Source organism: Vulpes lagopus, chromosome 8, assembly GCF_018345385.1.
Source record: "Vulpes lagopus strain Blue_001 chromosome 8, ASM1834538v1, whole genome shotgun sequence".
NCBI lineage: Eukaryota > Metazoa > Chordata > Mammalia > Carnivora > Canidae > Vulpes > Vulpes lagopus.
Window position 1 is genome coordinate 123,415,518 of NC_054831.1, and position 18,186 is coordinate 123,433,703.

Consider the following 18,186-nt stretch of genomic DNA (forward strand, 5'->3'; position numbering starts at 1 on the left):
CCTTTTTAATAAGAGAAGGGAGACTTTGGGATCAGAGCCGTAGGCAGGTGATGGAATGTAACAATATTCCATTTTCATTAGGTTTGATTTTACTGTCACTTTGTATATTTGACACAAATTAGGGTTGTGTTACAAAGGGTTTCCCTTGTAAATGAATGCATATGCATAAAGTGAGTTGGTTGCATGTAAAATATTATGTGAACAGTGTTGATCACTGGGGCAAGAGATGCTGGGTACAGTGAGAAAACACTGGTTTGTAGAAGTACAAACTGGTTACGTCATTCTAGGCTTAGTGTCTGTTCCAGATCCTTCATGAGGGGAGCCTGCCTAGCCCACCACCCAGCCTCTACTGCATCTCTTCTCCCCTCCTCACTCTGGTCCAGTCCCCCCAAATTTCTTTATCATCTTCCAACTTGCCAGGTTCCCTCTTGCTTTCGGGCTTTTGAACCCATACATCTCTCTGCCCAGAACTCACTCTTCCTCCTTCCCCTCACTTGGAGGATCCCCACTCAGCCAGAGGTCTTGCTCGGATGCGGCCTCCTGCAGGAAGCCTTTGCTCACCCTCCCACAGGGTTATGCACTGTCCCCAATGCCGCCTGCGTGCCCCTGTCAGACACCCCCCACCCCAGCCTGTGGTGGAGAAACTACCTGGTTAGCTGCCAGGGGTGCCTACTGGGAGGGGAGCTGGTTGAGGACAGGGACTGTCCGGGTCACCCCTCACTTATTTGTTTGTTTTACCGAGTGCCCATTCAAGTGCCAGGCACTGTTCTAGCAGATACACCAGTAAAGGGGACAGAAAAAGTCCCGGTCCTCATTCAGGAGGGGGGAGTTGGACACATAGAAATAATTATGTTTTAAAAGTGTGTCTATTATATATATGATTTAAGGTTGTAATAAGCCCCTTCAATAAAGGAAAACAGAGTTAGGGAATTAAGAGGGAGAGAGAGAAGCAGTGATGGGCACAGGAGGTGCTATTTTAGGTTGGGGATCAGGAAAAGCTTCTCTGAGGAGGCATCATTTGCACAGAAACCTGCAGGAAATGAGGGGAAGATGGACAATGGCAAGTGGGAGAACCCTGAGGTACCAACAAACTGTGGTGTGTTTCGGGAACACCTAAGGGGCAGGAGCAGCTGGAGCAGCGTGAGCCTCCAGGAAGCCCGGACTGTGGCCCCCACTCTGCGACTTGGGGAGCCGCTGCCCGAGGAATGAGGCTGCCTTGAGCAAACAGAAGGATGCCTTCCTGCACGTCAGCCTGCCCTGAGCCCTGCCGGAGAGGCCGCCAACATTTGTGCAGGTACTTCCTGTTAACATTTACCTTGACTGAATGTTTATTAATCGGGTCTATTAATAGACTTTTTTTTTTTTTTGCCCTTCCTAAGAAATAACTCCTGGAAGAAGCATTTTCCCCTCAATTATCCTCTACTTTGCATGATGCTTCAGGTTTGTAAATTGCTTTTCTGTCCCTATTTATTGATCCATGTGCTTATTTATCCATATGGCACACAGACAATTTAGTGAGCAGGGAACAAGACAGACTCCGCTTCTACCCCCACGAGGCATGGATCGTTGATGAGAAACAAGTCTGGGGGGCTCTGGCGGGGTCCACCTTCCCTCTCCCTTTTGGTAGCTTAGCAGAGAGCTGGCGTGGCTGGACCAGGCCAGTCCGTCAGGAGCAGCCAACATCAGCTTTGGCAATATCAGTGCTCCCGCGTGCCGAGACCTTCGGGGCTCTCCCCGAGTCCTTGGGGTGCAGCTCCCATCCACACATCCCTTGACATATTTCTTGTGACTTAAAGAAATTGCCTGCCCACTCCCCCCTCTTGACCCAACTGTGTGGGGTACGTCCTTTCTTCTGGAGATTGTTGCAACGTCCAGCCCACTGGCTGTGGTGGGCCCCTCTCTGCTGGAACACTGGCCATGGTGAGGACCACGCTGAGGATGCTGAGAGTTTGAGGGGCTGCTGATGTGAAATCACTTCTCTGCCTCTCGGTTCTTCCCTGGTGATCTCAGCCTGCGCAAGTGATGCTGGTGCTGTGTCCGTGCCCCCTTGCAAGACAACTCTAGTGGAAGGAGACAGGAAACAGGTGAGTGCCCTAAGTTATTCTGAGCTTTACAAAGGAGATGACCAGGTTCCCTGGGAGTAATTTAGGACTCAGTCTGGTCAAAGGAGATGACCAGACTTCCTGGGAGTGTCACAGGCTGGATTCTCTGGAGGCAGTTTAGACGGAGGCTAAATAAGCACGTAGGTGCTTATTAGGGAATGTTCTGGGAGGGAAAGGAAACTGGAGGCAGGAAGGGGAGACCTCAGTACTGGTCCATGGACCTCAGCTGCCCCTAGGGAAGCACTGGAGGGAGGACATTCCTTCAGACTTGTCCTGAGTTGGTTGGGATGGCTGGGAGGAGTTCTTTGATCCTCTTCCCTGACAGTGGTCATTGAGCAGTTGTCAGACACAGGCAGCCCTGAATAGGGTGGTGGCCCAAGGACGCAGGCTGTCTGCAGGTAGCACATGAGACCCAAGGATGCCAAGCCTTTCACTGGAGGGCGATCCTCATGGTGCATCTCATGTCCACCACAAGGAGCTTCAGGAAGACTTCCTAGAGGAGGGGGCACCTTGGGGATGCAGGGGTGAGCAAGGAAAGAATAGCTGTTCAGGCAAGGGGGACCTAAGGACAAGATGGAGAACAGGGTTAAAGCAAACTACATAACCCTTGAGAAAAACAGTGAGTCCATTGTAAGACCAAGAAACAACTTCGCTGAGGCCAGGGGACTCACCTGAAATAAGGTGGTGACAAATGATAGAGCCCAGATTAGAATCGGAGCCGTGGATCCTGATCCCAGAGGCCTCCCATACCCCACTCCCATCTGGAGGCCAATCCTCGCCACCCTTTTCTCATCTCTGAGATGGCCACCGTCATTCTTTGTTCTCCCCTCCGTACCTGCACACACAGGCCCCACATCTCTGCTCAGTGAAACGCTAATACACCCTCTAGTTCCAGCACAGATCCTGCCGTCTGAAGGGATCCTAGGTCCCGCCTGGGTTAGGTTTCCGGTCAAGGGTTGACTTTGTTTGGAAATTCGAGATCGGTCTGTGGTCACGGTCACAGTTCAGCCAAGGACAGAGGTCAGGACTGAAGTTAGGGCTGGATAATGATTGAATTTCTGACCAGAGCCAAGAGTTAGTTGGGGATTAGGTTTAGAGCTTAATCTTTTTTTTTTTTTAATAAAATATTGTATTTATTTACTCATGAGAGACACAGAGTGAGAGAAAGAGAGAGAGAGGCAGAGTCACAGGCAGAGGGAGAAGCAGGCTCCATGCAGGGAGCCCGACGTGGGACTCAATCCCGGGTCTCTGGGATCACACCCTGGGCCCAAGGCAGGTGCTAAACCGCTGAACCACCCAGGGATCCCCTCTAGAGCTTAATCTATAGTAAGGACTCAACCTGGAACCAGGGTCAGGGAATGGTCTGGAATTGGGCCAGAGCTCAGCTTGGAGCTGGAGTCAAAGAACAGTTTGGAAAAAAGATCAGGGTTCAGTTTTAGAATAAGATCAGGGCCCAGTCTGGAACCAGGACCAGCGCTCAGTCTAGGGACTAAGATCGGGGTTCAACACGGAGGTCGGGGCAAGGCTCAGCCTAGGGGCAGATTTTGGGTCTTGGCCTGGAAACAGTCAGAGTGAAGCCTTGGGCTGAGGCTCAGGGGTGTGAACTTGTGTCTGAGATGGCTGAGGACTGTCAGGCCTGACTGCCCAGCCTCGCAGGCCTGGAGGCCGAGGCCTGCCCAGGGTGGGAACAGGCAGGAGAAGCGCAGTTGGGAGTGAGGGTAGACACACCCTGCCCTCAGCCCAGCTGCAGCTCCACCCCTGCTGCAGTGCAGTGCTCCAGATCCCCTAACTCATCGCCTCCCTCTCAGCCCCCTCGGCCCAGCATTTGCAAGCATACGTGTGTGTGTGTGTGTGTGTGTGTGTGTGTGTGTGAGAGAGAGAGAGAGAGAGAAAGGGATCCAGGTATGAGGCCCTTGGGGATGCCATGGCACTGCTAAAGTCTGGTGTTTGCGGGGAACGGTCTGCACAGATCAGACAGGGCCTCAGGGAAATCAGAGTTAGCTCCCAGGAAGGCGCAGAGGTGGGTGCGTGGAGGAGGAGGTGGCTCAGGCTGCACTCCCCCCAGCCTATTATGAGAGCCTCAGTGTCACCAGCCTACACAAATCTGGGCCTCTGCATCAACCCGGGAGTCCTCTGGGACTGGCCCTACCCAGACCCCTGGGAGGATGATGACCAGGTGTAGAGAAAAGAGCCCTGGGCTGGATTTGGGGGGCCTGGGCGCCACTGCCTTGCTTCCCCTCTCTGAGCCATCTGTAAACTGGAGACAAAATAAAGAAGGGCGAGTATTTGACAAGCAAGGAAACTGACAGTCCAAGAGGGGAGGGTCTGATCCTGGCTCACACAGCCGAGTGGGGGACAGTGCGGGGGCCAGAACCCGGGCCTTCTAGCACCAAAGCCCTTACGTCTCTTGCCAACCTGGCCTCTTCTGTCTCTGAGACTCACCAACACCCTGCTCATATCCCACCCTGTGCAGGGAAGGTGGTGTAAGGGAAGGAACGGGCAGGGTGCAGGACAGACACCCTGCTCGCATCTCCCTTTTCAAGCAGGGACCCCTCCCAACTAAGCCTGTGGGAGAGGCCCCAGGAACATCATACATGATTATGGGCATAAGAAGGTCCCTGCTAGGAGGCGAGGTTGGCATCTCCCTCTTGGCTGGTAGACTTGTTCTGGGCCCACCTGAGCAGGACAGGAAAGAAGCAGAGAGAAACGGCAGGTTGGAAAGAACTGGCAATGGGACAGCCTGCATACCTGCCGTTTGCTGGGGGTCAGGAGATGTCACGGAAAGGAGCTGGGCTTGTGCCACTTTTGTTCCCCGTCCGGGAGGGCATTCTACCACTCAAGGGCTCTGAAACAGGAACCGTGGAGCAGACTGTTGCAGGCAAGAGCTGGGAGAGGAGGTGATGGAGGAGCTAGATAGCCACATCGGGGGACTGTGGAGGCCAGGGCTCCCGTAGGACCCCCAAAGTACACACTCGGGTGCCCAGCAGAGAGCCAGGACCCAGACACCTGCCATGCTGAGGGCATCAGTGGCCAGAGGGATCCTCACAGGGAGGATCCTGGCCATGGTGGACAAGGAGATGGTGTCTCTTGAGCCCTGTCCTTCAGCCACTACATCTATGCCTTTAAAACAGAAATGGGGGTGTGGGGCACCTGGGTGGCTCAGTTGGTTAAGCGTCTGCATCAGCTCAGGTCTTGATCTCAGGGTCCTGGCACTGCACCCCCCAGCTCATGCTTTCTCTCTCTCTCTCTCTTTCTTTCTCAAATTAAAAAAAAGAAAAAACAACCCAAACCAGAGAGGGGGAACGAAGCCCCTGCTACAACACGAACACACGTCAAAACCATTATGCTGAGCAAAACAAGTCAGATGCAAAAGGCCACATATTGTACGATTCCATATATATGAAACGTCCAGAACAGGCAAATCCACAGATGGAATGTAGATTGGCAGTTGGCTAAGCTGGGTGGCCAGTAGTGGAGGATGGGGTGGAGGGTTTCGTTCTTTCTTTCTTTCTTCTTTTTCTTTCTTTCTTTCTTTCTTTCTTTCTTTCTTTCTTTCTTTCTGTGGAGGGTTTCTACTGGAGAGGGGATTTCTTTTTCGGGTGATGAAAATATTCGAAAGCAGATCGTAATGCTGATGGCACAACCCTGTGACTATACTAAAACCCATCCACGTGTGCACTTTAAATGGGTGAATTGTACGTTATGTGAATTATATATCTCAATACTGCTGTTATTTAAAAATGGAGGTGCATTTATTTGGAGGTGACAAAAACGTTCTGGAGATGGACAGTGGTGATGGCTCCACAACACTGAGTGTGCTTAATGCTACGGGGCTGTACACTCACACGTGGCTAAGATGATACATTTTATGTCATGTATATTGGACCACAACTTAAAAAAATATAAAAATTTAAATTTAAATTTGAAAATAAAGGAAGGGGGGGAAGTATCCCAGAACAAGACTATGTACTCCCAGATGCTCCAAGATCCTAGAGACCAGAGAACCCACGCTGCACACACACACACACACACACTCACACACACTCACACACACACTCCAAGCCCCACAAGTCTGTCATTGGGAGACAAAGGAAGGGAAAGCTTTGAATTGCCCCTGGGATTAGGATCTCAAACAGATGGCTGTGTAATAACAGTGTGACCGTGACACCGTGGGATCTGCCACTGAACAGTTGGGGCCAGTGACTGGAGAAAAATGAAACCATTTCCCGTTAATACCCTTATACTCAGGGAGCTCATTAAACTGGCTACAGATGCTCAGTGTCAGCTCCCCACGGAGCATATACTCCTTGAAGGTGGGGACCACTGGGTCTGGCTCGTGCCCGGGGCCCAGCACAGAGCAGGACACATCACGGGTCTTCAGTCAACGTCTGGGGAAAGAATGAAGAGCCTCCCCCATTAGAGAAGACACTGAGGCCTGGGGAGGCCTTGGCCCTGCCTGGGACCACACAGCCAGGGAAACGTGGCAGCCAGGACCAGAACTCAGATTTCATGTCCTGCGGCCCAGGCCCATGATGAGCTGGATTCCACGGACGGCCACTCCTCCAGCTGTGCACATCTGTTGGCCTCAGTGGGATGAGGCAATCACCCAGGAGCCTGGCCAAGGACTCAAACATACAGGACAGAACAACAGAAGGCACTTCCAATGGGTGGGGTTGGCCCAGCGCAGAGCCTGGGGCCCCACAGGGCCACCTCCTCCTGCCTGGCTCTACATTTCTGAGGCCCCACCTCATGCTGTCACCCTAATTCCTCCTGTCTGGGAGGTGGGAGTCCTGGGATACTGTCCTGGTCAGTTGCTCTCTGAAGGATGAACTCAGGAGGTCCCTGCCCCTCTCTGGGCCTCAGTCTCCCCTTTGAGGAGGTAATCGGGTTCCATCCGGTTCTGTTGGTTCCAGTCTGGATGGCTTTGCAGCAGACTGACCTCTCAGAACACTCAGCCCTGCCTAGTCTGAGGGAAGAGACATCCCGCCCTTAGATGCCCCAGTCCAGCCCTGCACACACAACCTCCTGATATGCTGAAAGACGTGGCATGCCCCTCGAAGGATCCCCCCGTTTGAGGAGGGACCTCAGATTCAGAAACTCCTAGTCTGGTGGGAGAGACCTGGGCCGCCAGCAGGAGGCCCCTGTGTCAATACTTGGGCTCCGGCTGGCTTCTATTTTTTTTTTTTTTTTAAAGATGTAGTTATTTGTTTGTTGGTTTATTTCTTTATTTAGAAAGAGTGCAAGCAGGGGGAGGGGCAGAGAGAGAGAGAGAGAATCTCCAGCAGACTGCGAGCTGAGCACCAAGGCCAATGTGGGGCTCGATCCCACGGCCCTGACATCATGACCTGAGCTGAAATCAAGAGTTGGACGCTTCACCAACGGGGCCACCCAGGCGCCCCTTCTATTTTTCAGGTACCCTGTCCTCTTCCCACTCCTAGGCTTAGGGACTCAGAATGCAGGGTCTCTCTCTCTCAGCTTACACAGCAGCGGGTGCCAGCTTCACGACAGACTGCCCCTGTGCTGACACCTGTCAGAAAACACGTGCTCCGGATATGCCATTTGCTTTGTGAGACAAGCTCAATGGCTCAGCTGCGTCTGTCACAGTCCCCGGGATGGCGCCACCCGGGTCCAGGACCTGGCCCAGGCAGGCCAACAGCAGCAGTGTCTAGAATCAGGAAGGGCTCAGACGGGACAGGCTCTTGCTGCCTGCGTGAGACCCAAAGACCGCGGTGGCCTAAATTCCAGACAACCCCTCCGGAAGCCTGGCTCCGAGCCGGCTGGCATCCGTGGTGCACAGCCTGGTCCTCACAGGACCCCAGCCCCCCCAAAAAATGTCTGGGTTTCTTACTGATGAAGAAACTCCGAGCTCGGTTCCCCAGCTGTACAACGTGGTTGATAAAAGTAACGCCCTTCCAAAGAGAATTGCGAGTGATCGCAAGGAGGAGAGGCAGGCAAACGTGAGCCCGGGGGGCAGCCTGGGGGGCGCAGCGGTTTAGCGTCACCTTTGGCCCCGGGCGTGAGCCTGGAGACCCCGGATCGAGTCCCGCGTCGGGCTCCCTGCATGGAGCCTGCTTCTCCCTCTGCCTGTGTCTCTGCCTCTCTCTCTCCCTCTCTCTCTCCCTCTCTCTCTCTCTCTCTGTCTCTAATAAATAAATAAAATCTTAAAAAAAAAAAGTTAGCCCGGTGCCTAGCCAAGGGCAGCCTCTGCTGTCTGCGGGGCTTTCTGGTTTATCCCCCCTGCTCAGCATGCAAACCCTTTTCTTGTTTGTGGGACTGGGTCCTGGGGTGAGCCTCCCAGGGAGGCAGCTGGCCTCCTATTGCGGAGGCTGAGCCTCGCGGGGTGGGCCGGGAGGGAGGCTGCCCCGCCTTCAGGGACGCCCGCGGGGCTGCAGAGGGCAGTGGAGGTCATGCACGTGGGACAGCAGCTGGGCCCAGGCCGTGACGCCCAGCGGTGGCGGCCCTGACAGCGGCACCAGAGGCGCACACGTCCTCTAGGGAACCCCTGATGCGCCCCGGGCTGCGAGCCGCCTGCCACATCGGCCCTTCCCGGGGCCGCCTTGGCTCCTCCAACAGGCTCCTGTCCTGCTTCCATTAGTGAGCGTCAGTTTCCATTGTTTTCAACCAGGGAAACTGACTGGTTTGGAGATTGGTCTGAGGGGGTGGGTTTCAGACAACACACGCTCAGGGAAATGGGGGAAATAATTATCTGGTCTAGCCAGGGGCTGAAGGTAGCGAAAATCCAGTTAGTATCCAGGGATGGGAGTCTAGCAGGCTGTGGTATGTAGTGGTGAAACAGCTAATTAAATTAAATTAATGAATTACATTATGGCCTGTGGCCATCTGGAAAAAAGTGCCATTGAAGGCAAAGCTTGGAGGGCCTGAATTGCTGCTGCCATTGAATACATGAATGGCACGAAGATTTTAAAGATCGGGTGGCTGCTTCCATGACATTGGACAATTAAAAGAATAACAGCTTTAATCCCTAAATTCTTGGCTCAAGGCATGGACTGGAGCCTAGGAACTTTTTTACAGCTGAGCTAGAAATTCTCTTATCTTTTACTGCAGCAGGATTAAGTTGGAGGAAAACTAAATGCAAACGTGATCCTTTACGCTGGCGGCTGAGCTCCCAGCCTCCTCTTCCTCCGCTGCATTAATGCTGATAGGTCAAGGCTGCTCCTGGGTCCTCTTCGCTTCTCACTCCGCAGCCTGCAGCCCGTGGGGGTGCATTTGGCTGCAAGTAACTGAACACCCAGGGTAGGTGGGTCCCCGGGCGGGGCACAGCTCCCCGCAGCACCCGGTGCCCACAGAGGTGCCACTGCTTTTCTCGCAGCTCCACCTTCCTCAGGGCCGGATGGCTTATGCTGGCTTGCAAGAGCTGTGTGCGCTCTACCCGCCTTCGGTGGGGCCCTGTTGGCACCCTGCGACTGACCACAGGGATCCCCGGTGGCGCAGCGGTTTAGCGACTGCCTTTGGCCCAGGGCGTGATCCTGGAGTCCTGGGATCTAGTCCCATGTCGGGCTCCCTGCATGGAGCCTGCTTCTCCCTCTGCCTGTGTCTCTGAGTCTCTCTCTGTGTCTCTCATGAATAAATAAATAAAATCTCAAAAAAAAAAAAAAAAAAGAAAGAAAGAAAGAAAGAAATTGACCACAGAGGGGATATTTACACGATTGAAATCAGCAAATGCTACAAATCAGCACCTTCTTTCTCTAAGTTAGAGGCGGTATGCGGGCATACAACTGGCTTCCTGCTAGGTCTGGTCCCCTAAGGGGTGGCAGTGGGGCCACCTGCTTCTTTCTGTATGTGCCAAAGAGGGACAGGGGGAGTGACACAAGGAGGGAGAGGGGGAGGATCTCTCTCCCCTGACCGTGGAACCAGGTTGGCTTTGCAGCCTCACTGGCACCAGCACCAGGCGGCAGCTATGACCCCGCCGGCTGAGTCTCATCAGATCCCTCTCTGGAGCTGGAGTGTGGGGTCAGCTGCCCTGAAGAGCATGTGCTGTGGGGAGGGCAGATCTCTGAACAAAATGAGTCCTTCGGGGAATGAGGAAAGGAGAGAATGGGGAGCACAAGTACCCACCACATCGTCTTAGGGTGCCCCCCACCCCCTACCCCGTGGCTTCACTGGCCACTACCAGGGCTAGTCCGGCCCAGACTCGTGTAACTCATCACCACTGGGCATCTCCCCTTGGACGGTGACAGCAACGATGCCACCAGCCGAAGCACACAGCGTTGGCCATGCGCCTACCGGCCACTGTTCTGAGTCCTTTACACGTATCATCAGCTCATCTAACCGCAGAGGAGCCTTTATGGGGTAGGTGCCATTGTCGCCCCGTCCACAGAGGAGGAAAACGAGGCTCAGGGGGATGGCATAACTTGCCAGGGGCCACAGTGGTGGCATTGGGATGGGGAACCAGCTACCCGGCTCCAGGTCCTGGCTCCAGAACTCCACCCCGCCCGCCCGCCCTCCCCGCAGCAGCCTCGAGCTCATGGCCTTCTCTCCAAACCTGCTTAGAGCCCTTCCCCTCCTTGTCAACTCCAAGTCAAGGTCCAGGTGTCGCCAAAGCCATCCCTGTTCTGGAAAGCTTTTCTAACCCCACGCCGGGCTAACACTCTCTCTGCAGCTGGCACAGTGACCTCTGTCTCCGGGTCCCAGCCCCTGGCACTGGCTTCTGGTCTGTTTCCCTGGAAGGCAGGAAATGGGTGCTGCGTGGCCCCCGGTCCCCACATGCCCGGGCCTCAGGGCAGACCTGGCGCCCAGTGCGCGCCCCTCCCCCGCGACTGGTCCCTTCCCTACTTTGCAGGCAGGTGTCCCCGCCGCCCTGCCGCCTCCCCCTCCCCGCCGGGCTACTTCACACGCTCAGCACGGATTTCCCCACCTCCGCTCCTCAGCCTCCTTCCTGCTTTACTCTTTTATTAAGATTCTAATTAAATAATTCTAATGAAATGTAATGAGCTGAATCGACAAACTTACTGCGATAAAACAGCATTCGAGACATTCTCTCTCCTGCTCTTTCTTGGGCAGCAGAGGCTGGGTGGCCCCGGGGCCTACTGCGGGGAGGGTGGGGTGGGCGGCCTGGCACCGACCCAGGCGCGCAGGACATCACCGACGGCCACAATCCCGGGCCTGGGGTCCCCCTGCCCAGCCAAGGCCTCCCTGACTGAGCCACCCGTGGGCGCCACCCTGCCTGTCCTAAGACCCCGAGCCCTGGCCCGGACCCTGCCAGCCGGCCCTCTTCCAGCCTGCGCCCCAGGCCAGCCCCCCAAGGCCTCTGCCTCACGGCCCCACATGGTCTTCTCCACACCAGGGGGGCAACTGAGGCTCCAGACCCATTCATCGGGGTGTGCTAAGCACATGGACATCTGTGGCCCCTTCAGCCCCGCTCTCTGAAGAGGAAGAAAGGCCCGGGCCTGCGTGTGGCCCCTGTCTCCAGTGTGGCCTCAGACAAGTTTCATCCCTCCTCTGGGCCGCAGCCCAGTTCCTGTCAAACTTCAGGCTGATGCTGGCGTGAGGGCACCGGTGACAGGGAGACAGCGTCCATGTGCTGAGTTGGGCCTGGCCTCAAACCCTGGCCCTTCCTGCCTCCGTGACCCGAGGCAAGTCAGTTCATCTCTCTGAGCCTGTCTCCTCCTCTGTAGGAGGGGACCAACGTCACCTACTCTGCAGAGCTGTCGTGGAAATTACATTAAAACAAAAATAAGAGGATCCCTGGGTGGCCCAGCGGTTGAGCCCCTGCCTTCAGCCCGGGGCGTGATCCTGGAGTCCTGGGATCGAGTCCCATGTCGGGCTCCCTGCATGGAGCTTCTGCATGCTTCTCCCTCTGCCTGTGTCTCTGCCTCTCTCTCTGTCTCTGTGTGTCTCTCATGAATAAATAAATAAAATCTTAAAAAAAAAAAGGCACAGACTAAGTACTTGATAAATCATGACCACGGATTATCCCAATCCATGTTCCCTTCCCTATAGCAACCCTGGGGACTGAGAGCTGAGGTGGGGGCATTAGAGCTTCCAGAATCTTCCAAACCTGACACCCCCTTGCCTTCCCACTGTGGGTTAGACCAGAGCAATTGGCCAGTGTGGGGACACACTGGTGCCCTGGTGGCCTCAGGCGGGACTGTACATCCTCCACCTCCAGGCCCTGCCCAGGTGCAGCCCCCGCACCTGCGAGCTCCCTCCGCACCTGATCTCACAACGTCCCTGCAGGGAAGGCAGAGATCCACCTGGTCCTGTTCCACAGACAAAGAATCAGGCTCAGGAAGGAGGGCAGTGTTTTGCTCAAGGCCTGGAACCCAGGACCCCAGTGAGCCACTAACTGCCATGTCCCCCTCCAAGCGCCACATGGCCCAGGCCTTGAGACCCAACAGCCCTGGAGGCAGGCGGGGGTGCAGAGGAAGCTGGAAGAGTCCGCAGAGCAAAGCTGAGGAGCGGGGCCCTGGCTCCTGGGCTGTTCCGGGCGTACCCGGCCCCGGCTCGGCTGCAGGCAGAGCAACACTGACCTGGGTTCGAGTCCCGACACTGCACTCACTTGATGTGTCACCATGGATGGCACCTCGAGACAGGGGATAGGTCGAGGGAGGGGGGTAGGCTGTGTGATCCTGAGACGAAAACAGAAGGCATGTGACAGCTAGACACAGCGGTCACTGTGGATGCTCCCGGGGTGCTCTAGCAAAGTACCGCAAACTCAGTTACTTAGAACAGAAATGTATTGTCCCACGGTTCCGGAGGCCAGAAGACCGTGCTCCCTCTGTCGCCTGCAGGGGAAGGATGGTGACTGCCCTGGAGGTCCCCAGGACATGGCATCACGGCTCCGGTCGTCATGCGGCGCTGTCCCCGGGGCTCCTCCCTCAGTCCTTTGTGCCTGTCCTGTCCTGTCCAGATGCCCCTTTCATGTCAGTCACAGTCGATCAGAGCCCACCCACGTGACCTTGTTTAAATTCGATTACTTCTGTGAAGACTCTAGCTCCCGATCAGGCCACAATCTGGAGTGGGGTTGGAGCTTCCACGTATCTTTCTGGGAGGACGCACGTCAACTCATAACGGGATGCGAGGCTCTTTTGTGCACATCTGATCCTGACAGGCGGGCCAGGGTGAGTGTCCTCGTGTCAGCTGAGGACACATGGAGGCTCGGGGAGGGGAAGTGACCAGTACAAGGTCACACAGCCCAGGAGTCATGGAGCTGGGATCGGAACTGTGGTCCCCCGGGTCTGGTGCTTTTCCACTCCCCTCTTTAAATTTAAAATGAGAAAAGAGAGTCTGGAGCTTTCCTTCGGGGTCAGCAATTGGATCCTGAGTAGCCATTTGGCAACAATAGTAACACCATTGACCAAACACCGACCAGGAGTCAGGCACCCTGCTTTCTACTCATCGTCTCACACTGTTGCCTTTACAGCCAGACTTCCCGGCCCGAACCCTGGCTCTGCCCATTCCCAGCGGAGTGACAGGACAAATAACTTCACCTCCCCGGGCCTCAGTTTCCTCTTCTGTAAAATGGGGACAGTAGCCATTGCAGAGGATTAGTGTAAGGACCAAATGAGGTGCTCCATGGGAAGCTCCTAGCACAGTGCCTGGCACACAGTGATGCTCACTTAAGCTCCAGAATAACACCAGGAGGTGGGTCCCCCCCCTTAATCTGCAGATGGGGTCACTGACCGAGGGCATGAAGTAGGAAGTGGCAGAAATGGGTTTGAGGGGCGCCTGGATGGCTCAGTCAGTGGAGCATCTGCCTTCAGCTCAGGTCATGATCCCAGGATCCTGGGATGGAGCCCCATGTCAGGGTCCCTGCTCAGCGGAGAGTCTGCTTTTCCCTCTCCCTCTGGTCCTCCCCCCTCTGTGTATTCTCTCTCTCAAATAAATAAATGTTAAAATAAGTAAATAAATGGAAAAGAAATGGGGTTTGAACCCAGGTCCCTCTGACTCTGGGCCCTTTCCACGGTACTAAAGACCAGGCTTCTCCTGAAGGCTCAGGCTCAGGAATCTGGCTGTTTCTGTAGGCTGGCAGGGCCCCAACAGCACACCATCTTCCTCACTAGGTGGAGAGAGCCCTGATCCAATGGGGTCACCGCGGAGCGAGGGGGTCTCTGGGTTTAAATCACTGTGGCTGGGAGTCCTCCCTGCTTCAGCTGTCAGAGACCCCCAGGGGACAGACCCTCAAGTCCCCAAGAAGCACACATACACTCTGCGGGGTCCCAGGGGCCACCTGTTTTGCTTCACTATAAAAACTAGAGCTGAGCTCTGTGGAATGCCAAGCAAGGGGGGGTCCCAGTGACTGAGCCCAAATCCGAGACCTTCCCCACTGCTGCCCCCTACAGACAAGCAGGGATCCACACATATGCACAAAGGAATACACTTGCGTGCTCACCCCTGAACTCCCACCTTCCCAGGCTCCTGTTCAGGGATGTGCCCCTGGGACGCGCGCGCACACACACACACACACACACGCACACACACACACACACGCAGACCCGCTGAGCCAACATGCACTCGCTCCGCACACCCCAGGTCAGGACACCGTGCGCCTTGAGACGCTCGCTGCACCACAGCCCAGTGGCTGGCAGGGACTTAGAGATGCAAGCCCCGCCCATCAGGTCAGGACGCACCAACTCAGGACCCAGACCCGCGGCAACCCGCAGTGTCACTGACGCACAGATCTGGGTCCCTGACCAGGCGCACGGTGGTGTCCTCCTGCTGGAAACCAGAGAGGGAGGAAATGCTGTTCCCTTTCCAGGCTTCCGCTTGCACTTTCCTAGCCCCGAGCCTGCTTCTCTCGGGCCGACCTCGAGGACTGCGGTTCCCTTCTTGCCCCCAGGTCTGTGCGTCCCCCGTCCCCCCATCTCTCTGCAGGCTGGCTCTCTCCGCACAGAACCTTCTGACCGTCTTGCTCAGAAGCCAGTCCAAGGCCTCCGCCGTGGCCGAGCTCTCAGACCTGCTCTCAGACCTCGCTTCCCAGCTCTGCTCTCCCGCCTCTGATCCTGCCCCTCCTGGTCCCGCCGCATCCCAGGCATCTGCCGGCCTCGGGGTTTTGCACTTGCTTCGACGCTGACACTCTTTCCTCCGAGCCCTGTGTCCGGCTCCCTCCTTCCTGTGGGGTCCCTGCCCGCCTGCGTACAGCAGCACCGCCCACCGTGTAGCTCTGTCCCCTCCCCACCTCCCCAGGCTTTTTTTCCTTCATGGCACTCAGCACGGGCGGGGGGAGGATGTCTCAGTATCCCCTCTCCCGTAGCGGAATGTCAGCTCCACGAGGATGGGACGTTTGTCATCGTTTCCTGCCATGTTCCAACCACCTAGAACCCTGCCTGGCATATGGTGGGTGATCAGTCAGTGTGTGTGAAAGGAATAAGCCTTGATCCCTGAAAGCTCCGAGGGCGGGCTCCTCCCCAGACAGCCCTGGGGCACAGTCCCGGTTCTGTCATTTATCAGGTCACTTTGCCTCTCAGGGCTCTCCTGAGGATTAGGATGCGACCTGGCAGGTGGTGGGTGTGGCAGGGAGGTTTGCTCTGGACTGTCCCCTGCCCCCCACCGGAGTGCGGGGTGGGGCATCCAGAGGGTCTGGTGGCCCTTCTCTTCCGTGTCCTCTTGTGTCTCAGGGCTGGAGGCCTATAAACCACATTCCCACCTCCCTGTGGGCAGACTCCCCAGCAGCCTCTGCCTATGAGGCCTGGTCACATGGGAGCTGTAGGAGCGTGGGCCCCGCGATCCCTCAACCCCAACCTCCGCGGAGTCCCCGAAGCTTTGCAGGGCCCCCCTTCCCTCCCCTAGCTCTGCCAGTAGTTCTGGGAACTGAATCTCTTTTTTTAAGGGATTTATTTCCTACTCAAAACTGCTGAGGTGGAATGCTTCCTTGACCGAATCCCAAATGGACAAGAACGTCTCCGGAGTTTTCCCAGAGGGCACACTTTGAGGTGGGGACAAGCCGGAGTGTGCGCTGGAGCGGCATCAGGACTCATCTCCTCCCAAACTTTGCCACCGGGAAAGGGGGTGTGGCCTCTCCCTGGGGGTGAAGCCGGTCCCACGCCTGCCTGGCCCCGCCCCGCCCACAGAGCAGCCGTCACGGTGACCAGGACCCGAGCGTCCCCCGTGGCTGGGGTTTTGGGCACCTTCCGGATATGAAGTGTCTGTTAGCTCATCCGCTCCTCCCGGCGCCCCGGCTTGGACTCTACCGGCATCGTCCTACTTACCCGGGAGGAAACCCAGGCCCAGCCTAGGAAGTCGGGTGCGCAGCTTAGTGGCACAGCTGCTCTCGGTCCTTCCAGGCCCGAGGAGGGGGCTCGAGGCAGATGATGAGCTGACGGTCGTTCTGCGCCTGGGGCTCACCAGACCCCTTCTCCAGCCCTTCTTGCAATCCTTCCCGCTTCCCACGAGCCCTCGGACCCCAAGCTCCTGGCCCTTTGCAGCAAGTGCGGGGAAGGGACTTCGCTTTCCCTCCGTCTGGGTGGAGGACCGAGCACGGGCCGTGGAGAAGACGATGGCTGCAATCGCGGCCCCGCTCACCTGCCCACACAGCCTGGGGGCGTCCTGTCCCCCGGGGCCTCAGCGTCCCAGCTGTAGACGGTGGGTGGGCCCAGGACCACTAGGGGCTCTTCTGACACTAACATTCTAGAATCCTGCTTTAAAGACATTTTGAGGGGGTCCCTGGGGGGTGGAGGCTCAGTGGTTTGGTGCCCGCCTACGGCCTAGGGCATGATCTTGGGGTCCCGGGATCGAGTCCCACATCGGGCTCCCTGCATGGAGCCTGCTTCTCCCTCTGCCTGTGTCTCTGCCTCTGTGTGTCTCTCATGAATAAATAAATAAATAATTTTTTAAAAAATAAAAAAATAAAGGCATTTTGAAAACCAAGATCTTTGGTCAGGGCAGAGAAGTAAGACCACACGTTTTACCGAACCTGGCTGGGCCGTGTGGCGGAGACCTAGAGCACCAAGCCCAGGGGAACCGGGGGAGTTTGCCATAGGATGGGTTTGCCCCCAGGACACATGCCCTGCAAAGGGGACCATTGTGCCACAGAGGCTGGTCTTGCCTACTGACCTGGGTGCTCTCGGTGGGTTCTCAGCTAACTTCAGTCACTGATGGCCGCCCTGTGCCAGGTGCACGCTGGGCCCTGGGGTCACAGGCGTCTCAAACACAGGCCCTGGTGGCCCAGAGCTCAGGGAAACGAGAGCAGTCTCCAACCTCTGTACTCTCCCTTGCTGGCTTCCTCAGCTTGGACTTCCAACGTGCCCCTGGTGTGATGCGAACCTACCTCGTGCCCGGCTCTCCAGGGCACGGTGACCCACAACCCCTGGGCTGCAAAGAGATCAGGACAGGCCCTCGAGGTCCCACCCCATGCGGGAGCTCAGCAGGTGCAATCAGAATTGTTGCTTGGCAACCGGGACTTGTGACACAGCTCACATCTGTCCTGGCTGGAAGCAAAGGCGCCAACCTGATCCAGCACCTATGTGCTGGGTGCTCAGCTCAGCTCCTAAGCAAGCAGGGTATGTCCAAATGTCCCAAGTGACCCACACAGAGGCAGAGCCATGCCTGGACAGTGGAGAACACACAGGCTTTGAATGCCAGGCCTGCCTCTTACCATCTGTGGCAGGCTGGCAGGTCACGTAAGCTCTGTGAGTCTCAATTTCATTGTCTCTAAAATGGGCCTATAATGCCTACTAGCGCAGTCACTGTGCAGCAGCTTCAACTAGCTAACGTGTGCAGGTGCTGCCAGTGTCCTGGAGATGTGTTCCCCTTCCCGGCACCTCTGAGGCTGCCATTCACCACCAGCAACACAGAGTCCACCCCCACAGGAAACCTTGCCTCTCTGAGACCCTAAAGCTCTACTCTGGCCACCCCTTCCTTGCTTGCCACAGGCTGGGCCATGTCTACTGGGGGCAACCCAGGGCACTGATGGGATATCTGCCCTTCCAAGACCTCAACTGGGCATGTCCAGAGCAGCAGCCCCAAAGAGCAGCTTCCTAGTTAGGGGCAGTAAGGATGTGTTTGGAGCAGTCTGGAAGATGGCCTCTGCTTTAGGTGCCTCGTGTCGCCCAGGCTCTGCTACTCTGCCCAGGGAGACACCCAAAGGCCGGCAGCTCTCATCTCTCCCATGGGCAGCACAGCTTGG

At 56.2% G+C, this 18,186-nt stretch overlaps 1 long non-coding RNA gene across 2 annotated transcripts; it reads left to right on the top strand.

Annotated features, from left to right (window-relative positions):
- Window positions 1-1,156: 1,156 nt before the first annotated feature.
- LOC121496644 lies at window positions 1,157-11,539 on the top strand. 2 transcript variants are annotated; one of them, XR_005989290.1, is made up of 4 exons: window positions 1,157-1,294; window positions 1,380-1,440; window positions 2,011-2,084; window positions 11,407-11,539. It is a non-coding gene; the product is annotated as an uncharacterized LOC121496644 (long non-coding RNA). The 2 variants fall into 2 exon arrangements; XR_005989289.1 differs by lacking the exon at window positions 11,407-11,539 and adding an exon at window positions 5,377-7,244.
- Window positions 11,540-18,186: the final 6,647 nt, after the last annotated feature.